Genomic DNA, 5954 nt, shown 5'->3' on the forward strand with positions numbered 1-5954 from the left:
TGTACTGCAGAGTCAGAACAGGGTGAATCACAATGGACCCAGATGTGGTGTTATGTAAGTCCACATGAAGAAAGATGAGCTACTGACAGGCAACAGGTGACAGTAGTAAAATGTGGCAGCAAAAGTAACCACTGGCTTTGGAACTGTCTGGTGTCTGCTTGTTGCTTGGGCTGCAGATAGCCTCAGATTCATCCTCCATGCTTGTATGAATCTCTGAGCAAGTTAGTCATGCATGCATATTATTTTAAAATGTGTATTGTACTTTCTTCTTAAAGCATAAGAGTTTCAGTGTTAAAGTAAAAGACTGTGAAACTGGGCAGAGTCATGATGTAAAGTCCCATAGAGTCTTGGATTGGTTCACTTCAAAATTTTCTTGTTAAATAGATTTTCTTATTATATGTAAAATTATAAAGGTGCATTTAGAGTACACTGTTTTCATCCATTGTTCAATACTCCAGCATAGTAATATACCACAATGAACTATATTCTCCCAACCATAAATTGATTGTGATAGTTCCTAATTTTGAAGACTAAATATTAGCAAGCTTGTAGGTTGGTGTTTTGAATTATTGGTAGATAATTCAAATTATGAACATCAGCTAATTTGCTTATTTACACAGAGTATGATTTTTGTTAATTAACCTTCATTGGTGAGGTATAATATTGGTTAAGACTACATGATACAAAAATAAACTTTAATAATTTTTCTTATATCTGTATCTGAATCCAGATACTACTACATCCTGAAATTATATATTCTAAAGCCCAAATAAGGATAAAACAAGATGAAGGAAAAGAAAGGGCTGAGAACTTTGGAGTGACAACACATGCCAGGTGGGATCCAGGGGTACTTATCATTGTGGATTTAGACACATGACTTTGTTCTGAGTCTTGAGTTCCTATCTGCAAGAAGAGACCTTCTTGGGGCAGAGATCACCAGAATCAGTTAGAAAACAAACATAAACCTAGAAGCCTGTGACTAACACATAGCCCTCTCATCTTACCTTGTTAATGTAGACTCCAAATCTCCTTTCTCTAGGAGCAGGCAGATAATTATAGCCCAACGGCTACTTATTAACCTCTGTTTTTGACATAATTATATCAGCTCTCTAATTTGCATTTATGAACACAAAATAAAATAGTTAATTGCATTTTGTTCTAGTTGTGTTTTTAAATGCACTGTCACCAAGGCATAGGCTTAACCAATGTAATAGAAGTGCCATTATGGGACAATTATCATCTCCAGCATGTCAAGAGCAGAAAAGTAAAGGGCTCCAGCCCCTTGGACTACTCCCAGGGATATGCCTTCCTCTCCCAGTTCATGCTCCTCTCTTATTTGTCTGGAGACAGTTTCTCTCGGGCAGGAAGAAGTACCACATTCTAAATTGATTTTTAAAGTAGAACTGTGTTTTATTTGGGACTTCTGAAGAATTCTCAGTAGGCTTATGAAGTTTGGATTAATCATGAAGTCCTTCCCCACAATTTTCTAATTAATTCCATAGGAGATCCTGCTCTGATCAATTTATAGACTTCATTGTATTTAGTTAATTAAGAAGCTGAAGCCATGGATTTTTGTCATTACTACAGACAGGCAGCCCCAGCTGACCTGGAATGGTGTTTGATGAGTTGTTATGAACCTAGAGAAATGGGGTCCTGACCATAGCCCCTTAGCAAACTCTGATTGATCCCATAGACAGCCTTGAACATGGCTGAGACAAATAAGAATCCCAATGCACTTTAAAGCATGCTGCAGGAAAGCCACCAGGTCTCATTTTTATGCAGCACTGACAAGAGGGGAGCTGGGTAATAGGGAAGAGCTTTATTTGAACTCTTACTCTGTCACTACCAAATAACTGTATGATCTTCAGCAAGTTAAAGGGCCCTCCAGGAACCATTCCATGGAGGTGCACTGTGGGCAGTGTGCGGATTTCAAGAGCACAAAATCACTTCGCACAATACTTGGTCCACAATCAGGGATCAAAATTTCAACAGCACTGCCATCGTCATTGTCATCACTGAGGGCTTTCACAGTAAATCTTTTTCTTCCCTTTTTTCCCCCTTGTATAATTATTTTTGTGACTTTCATATATAAGTACTGTGTTTACAAGATATTCACCCCATACCCTCCCATCTCTAATTGCTTCTATGGCCCCCTCTATTCCCTCTTAAATTTGTGATCTCTTCCATTTTAATTGTTATTGTCATATATATATATATATATATATATATATATATATATACACACACACATATATACATACATATATATGTATATATGTATGTATATATGTGTGTGTGTGTGTGTGTGTGTGTGTGTATTTCATGTATGTATGTATGCATGCATATCAATATATGACCTACTAAGTCGATTTAGGGTTTCTCATCAATACATGATTTTAGGGCTGACCACTCAGTGTTATGTAACCTATTGGAGACTTATCCCTGTAAAAGACAAATCCTCATTCTTTCAGCAGCCATTAATGTTCTATAGGTCTTTAGTTAGACACGGGGCCTCATGGGACTTACTCCTTCCACAGTGGCAGGTCAACTGGTGCTGTTTTTGTGCAAGGTTATGCTTACTCATCTCTATTGCTGAGGCTTCATACATAGATGCAGCTTGCTTGTAAGTTACAGAAGACACTGGCTCTCAACTGGTGTCCTGGTTCACTTATATTTAGAAAATTATAAAAAGATGACAATATTTTGCCTGTTGTACAACCAAAGAAATCGTTCTTCAGAGCATTTGTGGAATTCTGAAAGTATCACAAAGCTGACACAAGGTGAATGGAAAGTCCATATCTCTCAATGAACTGATGTTAGTGAAGTTAGTAAGCAACACTAATAAAGAGATCTTTAGTACTCTATGAGATGGTTTTTGAGCCTTGCACACCAACCTCCTAGTTACATAACTTGGCATCGCTGTCTTATAAATTTTAGTTTTCTTTCTTTTACAATTTCCTATACACATTGTGTACTTTGTTCCTATATATTTAAAATATGCATTTTCCTTTAATTAGCATATTTATTGCAGAAAATATGTTGGAGATTTCCATCTCATGGATATAACTATTCAGGAGATGCATGAATGCTAATTGTATATTGCTTTGTATTAAATTATCCTAAATTTAGCCATTTCCAGAAAGCTTTTATTATCTCATTGCTTCTGTAGGCCAGCAATGTGTGTAGGGCTGGGCTTTCTGGAACTCCATTCACTATCACCTTGAAGGGACAAAGGTATTCTCAAGGCTGCAGTGTGCTGGACTCTGCATCCAGTCTCTGACACAGGGTTATGTGAACTGTAAGAATGGAATGCCTACTGACACCTAATTCTTGCTATGTGGTACTCCCAGGGCAGGTCGTGCCATGCTAACACCTTCCACTCATTTTCAGTGTGTCCTTAAATCCAGGTCCCCTTAGGAGTGAAGAATTTACCAGACTCAGGGTCATGGTTGAGTCTACATCTATGTGCATGACGGAGTCATGAAATTTATACAGAAATATAACCAACAAGGGAAGTGCATTTGTCAAGCATAGCATCTCTAGAAGGGAAAACAGGGCCTCAGAAAATGAATCCTGATTTCAATCCTGATTTTGGTATTTGGAAAGATGACAGTATAGTGTTCTACTCTTATCTGATTCTTTCCTCTTCCCTATTCTTGGCCAGTTATGTCAATACAGACACCAAGTAGCTTCCATTCAGAAGAACTCCTGCATAGAACATGGGCATTGCCAGTGTGGTAAGGAGACACAGTGGTAAGTGTCTGTCAAGCCTCATTGTGCATTGCATAGACTTGGGTTCTCTGAAATCACTCACAGGATATTTTAATCAAATACTTAGTCCCTAACTCCAGGCAGTCACAGAGCAGAGTGATAGCTGCAATGTGCCACAGTGGCTTAGTCTTGCAATTCACTATGAATCACAGGTCTCCTTATTCCCAGTGGATTTTTTTCTTGAAGGAAAATTCAGTACAACTGTTTACAAACCAATTGTCAGCCAAAGATGCCTTTGACTTCCTATTTATTGTTTTATTCTTTAGTTTTGAAGTATTTTTCTTAAAAATATGCTCATTCATAGAATAATGGTAGCTTACACACTTTCAAATAGGTAAATCTGTTTTTTTTTTCTTGGAAGTAATGGAAATACTGTATGCTATCTCACATTATCAGTTTTGGGGCCCTATTATGTCTACTCAACACCCTGGTATGAAAGCATAAACTTGAACCAATGATATTAGCATTTTTAAAGAATTTCTGCTGACTATCTGAGAGTTTTGTTTTATTTTATCATATTTTAATGAAATTTTCTTCTTCTCTATCTTTTCCACTGATTGTCTACTAACCCACTGGCTATGGGTCTTCAATGACCAACCTTTGACTCATGGCTTCAGCTTGTCAATCAATCGTTAGCAAACCTCTGGATTTTCTTGACCCTTCATTTTGCTCATGAATAAACGTTTTCCTAATTTCCTCAAGAATACTAACACTTTCATGAAAACTAGTTCCCAGTTCTTTTGAGTGAATGTTCCCTAAAACATTACTGGTAAATTCTGCCTTCATCTGCATCAAGTCTCTATTTGCATCAACTAAGCATTGATGCCATTCCAAAGTTACCCCTGATATGAGACAGGTGTCTCTTCCACTAAAATTTGAGCTACTTGAAGTAAAATTCTGATTTTACTTATTTACCTATCTACAATAGGCTGCCAGACCAGGGCCTACAGCCCAGAAAAAAACTTCAGAGAAAAACAGATAAAATGGTTCTGCTTCTATCAGTAGCATAGACATCACAGAAACATGTTGTGCTGTGACCTTGGGAACAACTGTTGCTTTTGTTTTACCAGCCTATTTCCACTTGCTGAAACAACTATGCATGAAGAGCTTGTGTGTACATCCTAAGTTGAATCTGTTAAAAGCCATAGCAGCCATTTAATTAAGCCTAAAATGAAACGGAGAAAGAAAATTCCATGGGAACAATGGTCACTGGGGAAATCAAGATTCATACCTACTGGGAAGAGAAAAGAGAAAGGGAAGGAATTTATAGTCCCTGAAAGGCTCCTAAATACAGTCCAGGAAGCAGCATTCCTACCAAGTGGTGGTGTATAACATATTCATTGCCATTTAGATGTGATAATTAGCATTAGACTACTTCAGTGTTCTACAAGAATATTTCATAGAACTCCCCTGCTTCGAGATGGGTCTTGGGGGAGAATGTTTCCCTGGCCATACAGATGCAGAGTCCAGTAATTGGTAGCCTCTTTTTTTTTTCCATTCCATTAATCACATTTGCATGCTGAACTCATTGGGAAGTTTGGTGGTAACAAAAGCATGATCTGAAGTTTTTTAACTGAGTGTTTTTCAAACTTCCTGGACTGGAGCATTCTGTTTACCTCCTCCCCACTGTGGAAGTCCTGTGAAACCAATATTCTGTGGGGAATTTATGAACTAGCAGCAGGAAATGAGGTGCCTAATGAAGTTGATTCTTCACCTTTAGGACTGTAACTTTTAAGATCTCGGGGCAGCTCACAAACTATGCTCTTTGAGACAACATAATGGATGGGTAAGTGTAGAGTTTGCATTAGTCTCTACTACCCTCCCATAAGCTGAGTTGTTGTTCCTTAATGGATTTATTTATTCATTTGCTTTGAAAAGAAAGTGTTTAATCATTTTGGATTGTATGTGAGTTATCCTTGAACATAGATCCTTTCTTCTTTCTTTTAATAAAATACTTTTACTAATTCCTCGAGAATTCCATAATGCATAAATTGTACTTTTTCATGTACATTTTTCCCTTACCCCAGTTCTCCTAGATCAAACCCCACTGTACTGGCTAGTTTTGTGTCAACTTGACACAGCTGGATTTATCACAGAGAAAGGAGCTTCAGTTGAGGAAATGCCTCCATGAGATCCAACTGTAAGGCATTTTCTCAATTAGTGATTAAGGGGGAAAGGCCCCT

General features: G+C 37.7%; 1 long non-coding RNA gene across 1 annotated transcript in view; it reads right to left on the reverse strand.

Moving 5' to 3' along the window:
- The window catches only part of LOC110293813, a 72602-nt gene that overhangs the window by 38399 nt on the left and 28249 nt on the right, over window positions 1-5954 (reverse strand). The window contains exon 2 of the long non-coding RNA XR_002377855.1: window positions 2527-2707. This is a non-coding gene — a long non-coding RNA (uncharacterized LOC110293813). The remainder of the gene's footprint in view (window positions 1-2526; window positions 2708-5954) is intronic.

The sequence above is a fragment of the Mus caroli genome, chromosome 5 (genome assembly GCF_900094665.2).
Source record: "Mus caroli chromosome 5, CAROLI_EIJ_v1.1, whole genome shotgun sequence".
Classification (NCBI taxonomy): Eukaryota; Metazoa; Chordata; class Mammalia; order Rodentia; family Muridae; genus Mus; species Mus caroli.